Raw genomic sequence first — 13,453 nt, forward strand, 5'->3', positions numbered from 1 at the left:
AGGGTACAGGGAGCCGCCACCCTGGAGAGAGAGATGTTTTCTTGGGATGCTTGAGTGCCCCCCTGTCTTTTTCTTTTTCTTTTTTTAAGATTTTATTTATTTGACGGAGAGAGACAGCAAGAGAGGGAACACAAGGGGTGCCTGGGTGGCTCAGTGGGTTAAAGCCTCTGCCTTCGGCTCAGTTCATGGTCTCAGGGTCCTGGGATCGAGCCCCCACATCGGGCTCTCTGCTCTGCGGGGAGCCTGCTTCCTCCCTCTCTCTCTGCCTGCCTCTCTGCCTACTTGTGATCTCTGTATGTCAAATAAATAAATAAAATCTTAAAAAAAAAAAAAAAAGGAGAGAAGGAACACAAGGAGGGGGAGTGGGAGAGGGAGAAGCAGGCTTCCTGCAGAGCAAGGAGCCAGACGTGGGACTCGATCCCAGACCTGAGCTGAAGGCAGCCGCTTAACGACTGAGCCACCCAGGTGCCCCAGTGTGCCACCTTATCTGTAGCAGCAGAATACCACAGAATGTGCTTCTTTGTGAGGTGGGAGAGGTTGTTAGAAAAAAGTCAGTCAAAGAAGGCCAAACATGTCTTCCCTGAGAGGATGAAGGGAGCTCTCTACAGGCTGGCCCTTCAGAGCTGGCCAGTGGGAAAGAAGTGAGAATACTACACTCTTCAGAGAGATTTCTGTCTGACAGGAAAGTCTGGCTTGCCTCAGTTTCCCTGTGACAAACATTTTTATGACGTGGTACCTGCCATCTCAATTTGCAGGGACCTCTGGTTTCAGATGTCCCTTTCCACTAAGAGTCAGGAGTCCTGCTATTGAGGGGCGCTTGTTTGGCTTTGAGGGAGCCCTGGGGATGCCGGTCTTCTTGGAAGGAGCTCAGATAGGTGCTGGCATCTGTGTGACCCCTTGCCTGCAGGCTGTGAGCCTGAGCCCGAGGCCAGGCCCAGGCAGGCCCAGTGCCTCTTCTTTTGCCCCTTCCTGTGCTTTGCCTGGTTAACTTTGTCCTGGTGGGAAGGGATGACTGGTGGGAGCCCATGGAAATGGAAAGTTCAGAGAACTCTATGTTAGGTGTGAAAGGCACAGCGGGGGCTGTGTATGTGGTATGCTTTGGACGTAGGTGACACACAGGTGTGGATGACACAGGGCTGTGAGTGACATGTGCATCTCTGGGAACTCTGGCAGCCTTGCCCTCTATGATATGAGGGAGATTGACTTTGTACTCTTTTGTATGTTACTTCTATTTTCTTAACCAGGTAGATTTCTTTTTTAAATGGATGTATCCTCCTCCTTCTCAAATTCCTGGGGGAAAACAGATGTCGAAACAGTAAGAAATATTTCAGAACTATCCAAAGTACACAAATCCCACTAAGTTGTGTAAATTGTGAAACAAAAGTCATGGTTCTGTTTGTTCTTTGACAGCATGAAAATGACCAGCTCTTTCATCAAGATGAAAATTAAAAACCTGGCATCATTCCCATTATTTTGGTCATGCTGTGCCTACATTATGGCAGAATTTAGGGATAAAATTAGGGATAAAAAAGAGATGGGCCTTGAATGTCAGGAGTTTATGCTCTGAGATGAAGAAAGATGTTTTATTGTAATAAAGTAGAAGACAAGTGGGTAAAAACCACCACACCATGAATCACCTTTAAGAAAGCCTTTGGCAGGGGCCACCTGGGTGGCTCAGTCTGTTGAGTGTCCGACTCTTGATTTTGGCTCAGGTCATGATCTCATGGTCCTGGGATCGAACCCCACGTCAGTCTCCACACTCAGCCTGGAGTCTGTTTGTCTCCCTCTCCCTCTGCCCCTCCCCCTGCTTGCTTGTGACTCTTGATCTCCTGGTTGTGTGTTCAAGCCCCATGTTGGGTATGGAGACTACTAAAAAAAAAAAAAAAAAAGAATGAGCTTATAGTTTTCAAGGAACATTTAGAGGAGGCTAGTAGGCCTATAACAATTCGATTTCTGGATTCCTTTTTTATGATTATAGACAAAAGTGTTTTTATTTTCAGAAGTCAATATTTTAGGAATATAAAGTATACGCTGTAAAATTCTATAAGCACACCTTCAGCAGTTTAGAATGTAAATCTGCATATACCAATGTTATTCTCTTTTTTTTAAAACAGGCTGTTAGCAGTTTGCCTTTTTTACTTAGTTCTTTTCACATGTTTTTCTGCCGGTACCTAGAAATCTACCATTATTTTAAACTCTAGAGCTCCGCCTCATTATGAAAGAGTTCTATGTTATTCTATAATATAGATATACCATAATTTACTCAACCAGTTTCCTGCTCATGAACACTTGGGATGGTTTCTAGTCTTCCCGATTTATGGTGTTGCTGGAGGGAACACCCCTGTACATACCTTTCCGTAAAATAAATTCCTGGAAGTGGGATTGCTGGCCTTCCCCACAGGTTCCATCCTAATACTATTGTACCAGCATGGATGAGAGTGGCCCTTTCTCCACACCCCTTCCCCAGACCTTGTTATTAGCCTTTTAAATATTAGCCAGTCTGATCTGGTGAAAATGGTATAACCATGATTTTTAAAAAATTTTTCTTTGTTTGTGAGACAGAACATCTTTCCACCTCTTTTTTGTGGTCATTTATATTCTGTGAATTGTTTCTTCGTGTGATTTGTCTGTTTTTCTACAGGGCTGTTTATCTTTTTTTTTTTTTTAAGTGTTTTGTAAGAACTCTTTCATCTATAAAAACAAATTCGCTGTCTTTCTGGGTGAGCAAGGGATCTTACCCTAGGGTTTTTAGGCCTCGGGTGATCATGAATAAGCTTAAGGTAGACTGTACTTCCCTTGAGATTGTATGCAAGCAAACTGTGTACGTGCTGGTGCATTTTTTTTGTGGCTCTATTGCTTTCATCAGCCTCTAATAGGTCTGTGTGAAGGTCAAAAGCACTGCGTAGGAACACTCCCATTAGCTCCTCACTGTCCCACTGGGAGTCAAAGGTACACAAGATACACAGTGACCATCTCATTGTTAACCTAAAGGGTTTGGTTAGCAGAGATCTGTTTAAGGGAGCCTGGTGGCTTGTCTCCTAAGGTCTCCATTCTTGGTTCTAGAGCAGGGGTGAGCAAACTGCTGCCCCCAGGCCAAATCCAGACCACTGGTAGGTGTGGGGCGACCCAGCTGGGGAGGGACTGGTGGTAAAAGAATTCACCCAAGGCAGAACAAAGGAGATAGAAGTTTATTGAACATACCGCAGGGGAGCAATGGGCAGGACAGCAGGACAGGGAGGCAGACTGTCTGCCAGGAGGCAGTGCTGGGGGCTGTGGTTCAGGTGGGGAGTGAGGAGGTATGAGAATATGTGGAATTTTCCTTTTTTGGTACTTGTGCCCAGTTGTAAGTCGTCCTTTGGTTAGCTAGGGCTTGCGGCTGTTTCTGAGGTGGGTCTGCAGATGGGTCTGTTTGTACTTGGCCCCGGGATCCCTGTGGGCCCTTCTACCCCACTCGGCTTCCAGTGCTCATGCCTGCTGCCTAAAAGCTGCCAACTGTGGTTGGTGGGGGGAGGATTATAAACAAAGTTTTGTTTTTTGTGTTTTTCAAAGATTTTATCCATTTATTTGAGAGAGAGAGCGAGAGCGCGCACGCACACACGTGTGGGAGCAGGAACAGGGTGGGGGGGCAGAGGGAGAGGGAGAAGCAGGCTCCCTGCTGAGCCGGGAGCCCTACTGGGGCTCGATCCCAGGACCCTGAGATCCTGACCTGAGCCGAAGGCAGATGCTTAACCCACTGAGCCACCCAGGCGCTCCCGTGGACAAAGTTTCATTGGAACACAGCTATGCCTACTGTTTACTATTGTCTGTGGCTGCCTTTGTACTTCAGGGCAGAGTGAGGTAGTTGTACAGAGACTATCTGGCCTGCAAAACCTAAAATATATGTTATCTGATGCTTCACACCCTTTGGTCTAGAGGCACCAAGAAGCTGCTCAGTTCCTGTCCCCTGTCAGGAAAGCAGGGGCTGACACCCACTCCCTCACCCCACCTCCTGCTGATCCCCCCTTCTGTGTACATGGACCAACTCCCTCAGCACTTTTAAAGTCATGTTCCCCCTCCACTGCTGCCCCGGCCTGGGGGATCTCAGTGGTGTTCTCCTGTCCAACAGGGTCTCAGAGGAGGGCTCTCATGGCTCTCCTTTCCAGAATAGACCCCAAAAGGGGAATGAGAAGCAGGTCAGCGAGGACAGAGCTGGAGCTCTTGGGCAATGTTTTAGGGCTGGCCGAGGCTTCTGCTGAGCAGAGCCCAATCTCGTTCTGACACAGCCCAGGCCTTTAAAAAGTAGAACGGTCAGGATTGGCTCCCAAAGACGCCAGGCTAGCCGCACAATGGCACTTTGTGTTTGTGTCTCCCACCCATGTTCTAATTTGGGGGACAAAGGAGTCTTCAGGGTCGCCTTTAGGAGCTCCCTAAATCAAATCTCCTACAACTTCTTTGGGGCATTAGATAATCACTATGTGATAACCTGGGAATCTGGGGGAATGTGTTGCCATGGAAACCTTAATTTGGGGACTTTCTGAGTTCTAAGGAGGTTTGTGTTGCATGAGCTGTGGTATAAATAAAGTGACCAGGGGCTGTGAGCTGTCACCCCATTGGTGGAGGGGGGCCCCTGGGTTGGCAGAATGCCTTTTCTCCCCATAGACTGGGGCGAGATAGCCAGTGGAGCCTGAGAGGTCTGTACTCGTGGGTGATCCTTGCCCCTAGAGGGGAGGCTCAGAGGGGCAAGACGGGATTCCACGCCAGATGGGCTGCCTGCCAGTCAGGGGCCTTTCCCAGGTCCCCACAGCAGAGGGTCTGAGCTGGGCCATGAGACAGGCTCGGAGGAGGAGGGTGACGCTCCATGGGAACAGAGCACTCCCTGGGGCAGAGAGCCTCAGCTTCCCTGCTGGACATCTGGACAGCACACTTTGGTCTGTTTGCCCAGTGTCTAACGTTTGTACAACCCTTTAACTCGCTTCATTGGCTGGAGTGCAAACACTGGCCGGCGGCTGAGGCGGTGTCTTTGGGCCGCCACCCTGCAATCCACGGCCTGGGGTTGCTTGGAGATGGGAGCCGATGCAGCCAACATTGTGGATGCATCTTTTCCACTTCATTACTTGCCCCCCACCCCCAGCCCCCGTCCACGTGGGTGGGACAGGGAGTTCTGAGCTGGAAACCTCCTGGAGAAGTGGTTACAAAATGTTGTCAGGGTCCTCAGTGAAAAATTTCTCTGTGGACTTTTCCTATTTGACTCACTCAAGTCTGACTTTCAATCTGGGGAAGAAATGGTCCCGTGGGATTTGGGACCAGAGTTTGATGAAAACAAAATAAACAGCCTTCTTCAAATACTGAGAAGAGATGAAGAAAAGGCATCAGGGTACAGCAAGGAAGCACATGTGCCCTGGCGGGGGGGTGGAGGTGTGGGAGTTTGGTATTTCTGCTTGGCCAACCCATTTCCACAATCAGGAGACAATCCCCACAGCACCCCAGCCAGCCCTCTGGGAGCCTGGGTGAGAGGCGAACACAATTCCCCATGCCTGGAGCCAGTTCTGCCTTTTGGTTTCTATCCTGTGTCTTAAGAACCCAAAATAGCCAGCTGATCGCCATTGACCTGGGAAAAATTCACATCAGAAGGTGTTTTCCCTTGTGAGTTTGCTTTACCATGTGACACGTCCAGCGTCCAGGGGTGAACAGGAAATGTAGTGGAGGCATCAGCAGGGCTGGACCCTGCTGGGAAGGCGAACGAGGTAGTTTCGGGAGTGGAGTCCCTCCTCCCCACCCCTTGCAGCAGTGGAGCGGAAAGGTGACTACAAGGACCTTTTCCTGGCAATGTGCACTTGGAGCTGCCCAGTTGTTTGGGGTTAGGAAATAGCCCAGCTTTGCTGAGTTTGCTTGTCCAGACTGGTACGTGGATCCCAGCCTATACAGGTTGTACAGAGCTCTGGGTGTGTCCACCAGCCACCTCTGGACAAGGCTCACCTCTGGAAGGGGCCTTGTGGCTTTTCCCTGAGGCCCAGGGCATGTCCCCACCTGGTGGGCTTGGGAGACCGTGGATTTGCAAACTCAGTGTGAGGGGAAACACGGTGGCCCTTCTGTCCCTGCATGCCAGCCAAGGACTGTCGTGGGGGCCCCTGAGTAGAGAGGCATCTTAGAGAGGGTCCTCCAAGGAGGCCAACCTGTCGTCACCATCCTGCAGCCCAGGCCTCTGGGTCTTCTTGTCCAGGAGCCCTGTTCCGTGGCCAGGACTCGGGACGGGGTGGCGGGGGGGGGGGGGCAGGCGGGTGCTCCCTGCAGCTGCTGTTTTCCCCTCTGGGAAGGTCACACAGCAAGAGCCTGTTTACAGGGCGGCTGAGGGGCTGAGAATGAGTCACCACTGTATCCCCGAGCAAGCAAGGCCGGCTTGGAGAGGCCGGATTCTGCCCCGCAAGCCTGTTCCAGCCCTGGCCCTTGCAGAAGCAGCTGAAGTGGCTATGGGAAGCACCCAGAGCCTGAGGAAGGGGCCTGTGTTCCCCACCTGTGAGTGCAGTCGTGAAGCCAGAATCAGGAAGCTGCCCCTCCTGAGTGTTTTCCCCAGTCATCTGTCACTGTAGCAGTGGGTCTGGCTTCCTACTTGGCAGCACAGCTGGTTCTTCCCCTCCACCCAGCCCTCTAGGTCCACAGTAGGGCACTCTGCTCCGTGGTCAGCCATCATGGGAGCATCACCAGGGCTTCAGAGTAGCTGCCCTGTGCAGAGCAGGTTATTTGGAGGCAGGAGGATGGGGAGGGTGGGAGGGAGGAGGAGACAGATGCGAGGATGAAAGAGGAGAAAGCCTAGAGCAAATGCAAGTCCATTTGAAGGTGCAGCCCCGGACCATTGGCAGGTCCCAAAGGAGCATCAGAAGGGATGTGGAAAACCTCTAGTGGGAGAGCAGACTGAAAGCTTAATCAGGAACAAATAGAAGGTGAGAGGTGAGGGTAATTGCCTTGGAGACCAAACTGAGGTTTCCAAGAGGAGAGTAGCCCAATGCTGCCCAATGCAGAAACTTGACCCGCTTTGAATCCCAGATTTGATCCTGACTGGTCTGGGGGAGTCCCTTGACGCTTTTAATCCTTGAGTTTTATACCCAATAAGTAAGGGTAAGAAATTACACCTACCTTATAAGGTTGTTTTGAGTGTTTTTAAGATAATACCTGTAGTAGGCATTAAAAATTTATTATTATTATCATATGTTATACTAATATAATTATGCTGTTATTATATATTATTATTTAATAATAAGGAAAATTCTCTAATCAAGCTGCTCCTAGGCACAGCAAATAGGGGAAATCTCCTGGCAGGCATGGCAGCTTTTGGAGGAAGGGAAGGAAGCAGCTTAAAGGATAAAACACAATTAGTATTAACATTTAAAAAATAATTAATGTCCTTAGGGACATCCTCTTCTTCTGCGATTGCTACCACACACTGACTATAGCTGGGATGTTTGTACTTTGGATTTCACTGGCCAAAGTCACCCTTGATGTTCTTTTCAGAGGTTTCATCTGAAATGCTAGGTAGACCCTAAAAGCTGACACACATTTTGACTTCCTATTTAAATACTTGTATTGGTCAAAACAAACAAACAAACAAACCCACGATGAACTAAGAGGAAGTTAAAGGACAAACTAGGAAAACATACCTGCAGTTCATGGATGAACTATGACTCTTTAATATATGAAAAGCCTGTATAAAATCCTTATGGAAAGGCTAATATCTTCACAGGAAAAAAAGACAAATGAGGAATATAAATGACTGGTATTTTTAAAAGATTTTTATTTATTTATTTATCAGAGAGAGAGCAGAAACAGGGGGAGCAGCAGGCAGAGGGAGAAGCAGGCTCCCCGCTGAGCAAAGAGCCCGATGCAGGGCTCGATCCCAGGACCCTGCAATCATGACCTGAGCCGATGGCAGCCACTTAACCAACTGAGCCACCCAGGCTTCCCCAAATTACTGATTTTAAAAATTGTAGAAAGTGTTCAAAGTCATTAGTAATCAATAAATAAAAAATTTTTTTAATTTTTTTTTTAAATCATGGAATAAGGGGCGCCTGGGTGGCTCAGTGGGTTGGAGCCTCTGCCTTCGGCTCAGGTCATGATCTCAGGGTCCTGGGATCAGGCCCTGCATCAGGCTCTCTGCTCAGCGGGGAGCCTGCTTCCCTTCCTCTCTCTGCCTGCCTCTCTGCCTACTTGTGATCTCTGTCTGTCAAATAAATAAATAAAATCCTTAAAAAAAAATCATGGAATAAGTTCTATATATGTGGTATTAGAGAGAATAGTATAATGATCTCTGTGTACCCATCTTACAACTTCAGCAGTCATCAGCTCATAACCAGCCTTGCTTTGTTACTGTTTCCACCCACCACCCAGACTGTTTTGAAGCAAGTATCAAGCATTGATTCAGTTCATTTATATACACAAAGAAATGGATTTTAAAACAAGGGTGTTGGGTGCCTGGGTGGCTCAGTCAGTTAAGCATCTGCCTTAGGCTCGGGTCATTATCCTAGAGTCCTGGGATCAAGTCCTGCTTGGGCTCCCAGCTCAGCAAGGAGTCTGCTTCTCCCTTTCCCTCTGTCCTGTGCTCATGATCTATCTCTGTCTCATATACTCTCTCCCTCTCAAATAAATAAAATGTAAAAAAAAATAATAATAAAGATAAATAAAACAAGGATGTTGGTAAAGTGGCAAATATTAAAAATAATGATAACACACAGTGCTGGAGTGGATACTGTGAAATAGACACTCTGCTATGCTGCTGGTGGGAATTACCATTTGGTGTAAGTTTTCTGGAAGGCAGTTTGGCATGGAATACCACAGAAACTTAAAAGTGTGTATTCCCTTTTGCCTAATGATTCTACTTTTGGGAATTTACCTTAAGGGAATAATAGCTATGTACACGTATGTTTATCTTTAAGAATGTTAATTAAAAAGGACCTCAGTTCCAACATCAGAGAAATGGTTGCATAAATTGTAGACCATCCAGATAAGGAAATACCAGACAGTCATTACAAATTATGTTGAAGGTGAATACTAAGAAAACATTTACAGGGGTACCTGGCTGGCTCAGTTAGTGGAGCATGAGACTCTTGACATTGGGGTCATGAGTTTGAGCCCCATGCTGGGTGTAGAGATTACTTAAAAATAAAAGATAATAAAAACGGGCACCTGGGTGGCTCAGTCAGTTAAACAGCCGACTCTTGATTTTGGCTCAGGTCATGATCTCACGGTTGTGGATTGAGCCCCACGTGGGGCTCTACAGTCAGCACAGTCTGCTTGTCCCTTTCCCTCTGCTCCTTCCCCTGCTAGCATGTACACGCTGTCTCTCAAATAAATAAATAATATCTTTTTAAAATTTATTTTTATTTAATTTTTTTAAAAGATTTCATTTATTTCACAGAGAGAGAGAGAGAGTGGGAGAGATCACAAGCAGGGGGAGCAGCAAGCAGAGAGAGGGAGAAGCAGGCTCCTTGGTGAGCAGGGAACCTAATGTGGAACTTGGGCCCAGGACCCTGGGATCATGACCTGAGCTGAAGGCAGACCCTTAACTGACTGAGCCACTCAGACACCCCTAAAGAAAGAAAATCTTTAAAAAATAAAAATAACGGTGGCTGGGTAGCTCAGTTGGTTAAGTGATTACCTTCAGCTCAGGTCATGATTCTGCAGTCTGCTTCTCCCTCTGACCCTCCCCCTTCTTGTGCTCTCTCTCATTCTCTCTCTCAAATACATAAATAAAATATTTTTAAAAAATAAAATAAAAATAAAAATAATTAAAAATCTTAAATAATTTTTAAAAATATTTTATTTATGTATTTGAGAGAGAGAGAGAGACTGAGTAAAAGAGAGCATGAGAGGGTAGAAGGTCAGAGGGAGAAGCAGACCTCCCTGCAGAGCTGGGAGCACCATGCGGGACTAGATCCCAGAACTCCAGGATCATGTCCTGAGCTGAAGGCAGTCACTTAACCAACTGAGCCACCCAGGTGCCCTTAAATAATTTTTTAAAGAAAGAAAAAAGAAAACATATCAAGTAAAAGGGAAAAATTTTGTAGAACAATATGTAGCATATGATCCCAGTTTTATTTAAAAGTTACAGGTCTTTGTAGGAAACTGATTAAAGGTAAATATATCAAAATGGTAACATTGACTATATCAGGGTGATTTTTATGTTATTCTTTCTTTATGCATACTTTGTTTCAGATGTTTTACAATGAACATAAATCGCTTAAAAAAAAAAGATTGTATTAATTTGTGAGAGAGAGAGAGAGAGAGAGTGCGCACACAAGCAGGGGGAGTGGGAGGCAGAGAAGCAGATTCCCCACTGAGCAGGGAGTCCGATGTGGGATTTGATCCCAGAACCCTGGGATCATGAACTGAGCCAAAGGCAGCTGCTTCACTGACTGAGCCACCCAGGCATCCCCATAAATTGCTTTTCTAATCAGGAAAAATAGTCCTAATTTAAATACAAGATGTAGGTGTCGGTCAGAAGGCTGGGTAGTAGTATGGTTTGACCTGAGGCTCTATGCCTCCTAGGAATCCCCCTGTTGACCAAAATAACTTACTGGGAAGAATCTTCTTGGTGTTGCTAGGAGTGTTGTAGGGAGGGAGAAGCCAAGCAGCAAGGAGGGCAGCTGAAAGGCTCCGGTCCTTGTCTAGGTATAAGGCAAGGGCCTCATCAGTGGGCCGTTGGGAAATCAGTGTCCTTTCCCAGCTTCCTGTTCTTCCCTGTCCTGGATCTCAGGCACCCCTAAATAAAGAAACAACCCATGGTTGTTTGCTAGCCCCAAGTCCATTGTTCTCTTGGCCTCTGTCCTAGGTTAGGGTTAAGGCAATCGTGAGCTTAAGAAAGTAGAAGGAAAAGGGCTAGCTAGCTAGCAAGCTGTCTGCCTTTTTAGAGTATTCCCAGCCCTGTGAAAAGTTGGAGATGTTCTTTGTGCCCAAAGGTGCCTGCAGCACCAAGAGTGTTTTTCTGGCTTGACTTTGTACCAAGTAGCCTTTCCTATACCAGGCACTTGGCCTCTATCTGCTCTTCTGGTTGGGTTCCAAGCCCATTTGACCCCTTTCTTCCTTCATTTCCTATGACTGGAGTGGCATCCCCAATTGGAATGGTTCGCTCCTTCCATATAAGCAAAATAAATCTTTGGATTCTCCCTGAGGCGGAATGCCTCCCAGAAGTGACTCCCCTACAAGGCTGCCTTACTGGATCAGCCAGCACAGGGCAGCCCAAATATGTGAACTCAGGAACCAAGGCAGTCCTCTGAACCACAGCGTACCTGGGAAACGGATGTGCAGAGTGAGACCGGCACCTTTCTGTTTCGCCTCAGGGTTCCCCGAGCACAGAGGAGCATGGCACATTTCCTCTGTTTCCTGCTGGGGGGAATTTCTCTAGGCTCTTTCTCCTCCTTAGACCCTGTCTGAGAAGGCTGAGTGGACAGAGGGTCCACTCTATGTGAGGGCTGGAAGAAGAGCTCTTTGTGTGCTAGGAATTTGGGGGAAGCCTGGATGGCCACCCTGGCCCCATGCCATAAAATGGTTTATTGGCCATATACTATAGATTTATTCATGTTCCTGTTTAATCCCAGGATGCCAAAACATCTTAACATATCTTACTCATGTATTTTTTTTTTAAAGATTTTATTTATTTATTTGACAGAGAGAGATTACAAGTAGTCAGGAGGCAGGCAGAGAGAGGAGGAAGCAGGCTCCCCGCTGAGCAGAGAGCCCGATGCGGGGCTCGATCCCAGGACCCCGAGACCATGACCTGAGCCGAAGGCAGAGGCTTTAACCCACTGAGCCACCCAGGCGCCCCCTTACTCATGTATTTTTTAACAGCAAATTGAGACAAATTGACATACCATACAATTCACCTGAAATATACAATTCCGTGGCTTTTAGTATATTCAGAGTTGTGCAGTCATCATCATAATCAGTTACATCACCCAAATAGAATCTCTGCATTTCTCTGCATTCTCTAGCATTTCCTCCCTATTTATTTCCAGCTTCCTCTACCCCAGCCCTGGGAAACCACTCATCTATTCTCTATCTCTATGGAGTTGCCCATTCCAGACGTTTCATATAAATGGCATCACACAATATGTGGTCTTTTGCGACTTCTTTCACCTATCCTAATGTTTTCAAGGTTCATCTGTGTTGCAGCGTGTATCAGTGCTTTGTTTCTCTTTGTGCCTGAATACCATCCCATTGTGGAGATAGACCACATTTTGTTTCTCCATTCACTCACAGATGGGCATTGGGGTTGTTTGCCCTTTTTTGATATTGTGAGGAATGCTGCCATAAACATTCACATACAAGTTTTTGTGAGTCCATACGTTTTTCATTTCTCTTGGGTATAAACCTAGGAGTGAAATTTCTAAGTCATATAATTAACTCTGTGTTTAACTGTTTGAGGAACAGCCAGACTCTCATCCAAAGTGGCCATGTACCATCTTAAAATCCCACCAGCAGCAGATGAGGTTTCTGATTCCTGTGCAATCTCATTAGTGTGTGTTAGTATCTGATTTTTTAATTATAACCACCCTAGTGGGAATGAAGCAGTATCTCATTGTGGTTTCAGTTTGCATTTCCCTGTGATTAATGATACCGAGTATATTTTGGCCATTTGTATATCTTCTTTGGAGAAATGTCTGTTCAGATATTTTGCCCATTTAAAAAAAATAGCTTACCTTATTATTGAGTTGCAGGAGTTCTTTATCTATAGACATAGCATCTAGACACACATCCCATATCAGATGTATGATTTGCAGAAATTTCCTCTTTTTTGTGTATTGTCTTTTTATTTGGTTGGTGGTACTCCTTGAAGCACAAAAACGTTTCATTTTGGTGATGTCCCTTACTCATTTTTTTTCCCTTTAGATTTTATTTATTTATTTGCAGAGAGAGACACAGCCAGAGAGGGAACACAAGCAGGGGGAGTGGGAGAGGGAGAAGCAGGCTTCCTGCCAAGCAGGGAACCCAATGCAGGGGTCGATCCCAGGACCTTGGGATCACGACCTGAGCCAAAGGCAGAGGCCTGACGACTGAGTCACCCAGGCGCCGTGTGTCCTTTCCTCGTTTTTTACTGTGGGCCAAACAGGCAGAAATGGCAAGGGGCAGGAATAGCCAAGTTCAGACTTCATTCAGCAATAGTGGATGCCCTTGTGCAGGCAGCAGTGCTCCATGAGTAAGAAAACCAGTATGATTCCGGGGAAATGGGAGAGCATAGATGAAGTCCATATGAACAGCAGGTTGGCACTGCTACACAGAGAGTGATCCCCAATGGTCAAGACGCCGTGGGCATGAGATGGGAGAGCCGCCCAACATGGCGGCAGTCTCTCTGGAGGCCAGAGAGACAGCTATGAACTGGGTGTTTGGGAGGATATACTTTGCCCAATGTCTGAATCCGTGATACATTGTCGCGTTTACCATGCCTTGGTTTGTGTGGAGTCACGGGGTGGGAGAGACAGGGAGGGGG

General features: G+C 46.9%; 1 protein-coding gene across 2 annotated transcripts in view; it reads left to right on the plus strand.

Annotated features, from left to right (window-relative positions):
- The window catches only part of SLC43A2 (solute carrier family 43 member 2), a 39,181-nt gene that overhangs the window by 12,249 nt on the left and 13,479 nt on the right, over nucleotides 1-13,453 (plus strand). The window lies entirely within an intron of this gene.

Source organism: Martes martes (assembly GCF_963455335.1).
Source record: "Martes martes genome assembly, chromosome: 16".
Taxonomy (NCBI): Eukaryota; Metazoa; Chordata; class Mammalia; order Carnivora; family Mustelidae; genus Martes; species Martes martes.